The sequence below is a fragment of the Myotis lucifugus genome, unplaced genomic scaffold (genome assembly GCF_000147115.1).
Source record: "Myotis lucifugus unplaced genomic scaffold, Myoluc2.0 scaffold_222, whole genome shotgun sequence".
Taxonomy (NCBI): domain Eukaryota; kingdom Metazoa; phylum Chordata; class Mammalia; order Chiroptera; family Vespertilionidae; genus Myotis; species Myotis lucifugus.
Window position 1 is genome coordinate 1,604,187 of NW_005871270.1, and position 2,393 is coordinate 1,606,579.

The following is a 2,393-nucleotide window of genomic DNA, read 5'->3' on the forward strand; positions in this document are numbered from 1 at the left end:
CTTCTCATTATACATCTCATGATGAGCGGCTCCCAGGAAACCCCCCTCACCCAGGTTCCAGCGGACCGCCCACACCTGGCCCCTACCCGGACCTGGTCCCACTGGTTGCTCTGACTGACCTTTACGAGAGACGTAAATACCCCGCTCCCCCTGCTCTGCTGATGCCATTTTGGCCTCAGCCCTTCTGTTAGCAGATGTAATAATAAATTTAGAGTTCTTTGCCCCTTTTGGCCTCCTGCGTTCCTCCTTGGGCAACCTTAACGTAAAGAGAGGAAGGGAAGGGAGGGAGGGAGGGAGAGAGAAACATTGATCTGACAAATACCAATTGGTTGCCTCCCATACTCACCCAGACTGTGTCCCACAACCTTTTGGTGTAGGCCCTACACTGTAGGGAATCAACCAACTGAGCCACACCGGTAGGGCTCTTTATATATGTTTTAAATAAGAAAACTTTAAGTCTCTGAGTGTTAAAATACACCTTATGGATTGAATATAGAGTATACATGATGCTGTACTATAAAGTACATCTGAATTTGTTATACAATAAACTTACCAATGTTAGTTACAATAAATTTCATAAAAACCTAAAAAATAAGATTGCACCTAGCTGAAGAAACAAAAGAAATAATCGTAGCACTGAGGGATTTGTATGGGGGAGAATAAACCACTTTACAAGAAAGTGTGAAGAGAGGTATAGTTTAAACGTTTTATTTTGGTAACCCTTATGTACCTCATAGCATCCTCCCCTGCACAGAGGTTTCCAGGTTGACTCCCCACCGCCTTATGTCCCCCGGTTTTGAGCTCGATCCCCAGTAGGGGGCGCACTGGCAAGGAAAGTAACTGATGGGTGTTTCTCCCTTTACCTCTCCCAAGCCTAAAAACAACATAAACGTATTTATGCATGAAAAGAAGCAGGCACAGGTAGTGTTTGTACTTAAAGTACCCACAACAGCTTTCCGACTACTACGAAGACAGACCACCAGAACGCTGGCAAGCTTTTTCTTTCTTTTTAACTAAGTAAAAACCGAAAGCCACTCAGAATGCATCCTCTCCCTCTTCTCCCCCGAGAGAGAGAAGAACGATCATCAATGGCAAACGGCAGTTGCCGAAGCAACACCGAGAACCGGCTTCACGCTCAGGAGAGAATGCTGCATCTCCTCCTCGTGGTTTCGGGTGCTCTACACGATCAGAGAAACTTCTCTAGTAACGAACTATAGAAATGATCCCTGAAAGTATAGTCTTAACGTAAACACCGCCGCCTCCGCCAGGTCTACCGCCGCCGCACACTTTTCAGTCATGGTGAGATAGTTTCCCTAGTTCTGATCCCACAGGCAAAGAGAAAAGCTTTCCAGTCTGTATAATCCTTCAAATACTATCATTCAACAATGATTTTTAACACTTAGGTGGAAATTAAATGTCCAAAGTTTTTAAAAAACGAACACCTCATTAACATAATACTGAACGACAGCCAATCACAATCTGTGTGGTGTAAGCCCAGGAGGCATCACTCAGTTCCGGTGAGGCGGCCCCGCCCCTGGAAGCTACCGGAAAGGGCGGGCTTTTTCTGTCTTAGAATCGAGCTGCTTCCTGTGATTGGTGAAACGTGCCGCGATGGCCGTCCTGAGTTTGACTTTCAATCGCGGGTGGATTTGAGACCGGTCGCCGTGGCTGTGGCTGGGGCGGGGAGGGGAACTGCAGCTGGGACCCAGCGCTGGGAGACACAATCTTTTGGTTTGTGTGTCATGTTTGCACTATCTGTTCACACCTTCTGAGTTCTTAAAGGTCGTTGGTGCTTTAACATAAAAAGAAGAAAAAGTAAACATTCATTGGAGATGCATCTCCTAATGAGATGAATAAACTATGTTTTAGTTGGTTCACATGGAGTAAGTTTGTCACTAATTCCATTCCTATTTTTGTTTTAAAAAGTGGGAGATTCTGATGCCAGAGGGACGCCGCTGAAATAAGCCTTTTTTGGAAGTCGCCGTGGGAGGAGGGGAGAGGGTGGATTTCACCGGGTGCAGATGTTTCTTAGATCACAACGTCCGATGTCCCACCAGCCCGTCCTGAACGGGGCAGCTGGGCGGTGGGCCAGTCAGAGCAGGGCCAGTGCCCGGTTCCCGGCCCATGTTGCAGCCCGTGCGGTTCAGCGTTCGGGCCAGATCAGTGTCCATCAGTCCACGGCCGTCAGTCCACGGCCGTCAGTCCACATCCGTCAGTCCGCGTCCGTCAGTCCCACGGCCGTCAGTCCACCTCCGTCAGTCCGCGTCCGTCAGTCCACGGCCGTCAGTCCACAGCCGTCTGTCCACGCTGCAGCCAACAGCCTGGTGCCTCGGCCGCAGCAGGAGTCCCAGGAGGGCCCTGCGCCATAGTCCCTGTAGTGAGTGGCTCCTTTG

At 49.1% G+C, this 2,393-nt stretch overlaps 1 non-coding gene across 1 annotated transcript; it reads right to left on the reverse strand.

Annotated features, from left to right (window-relative positions):
• Nucleotides 1–1,030: 1,030 nt before the first annotated feature.
• LOC111827813 lies at nucleotides 1,031–1,242 on the reverse strand. The gene has a single exon (XR_002831537.1). It is a non-coding gene; the product is annotated as a small nucleolar RNA U3 (small nucleolar RNA).
• Between the last annotated feature and the right edge of the window lie 1,151 nt (nucleotides 1,243–2,393).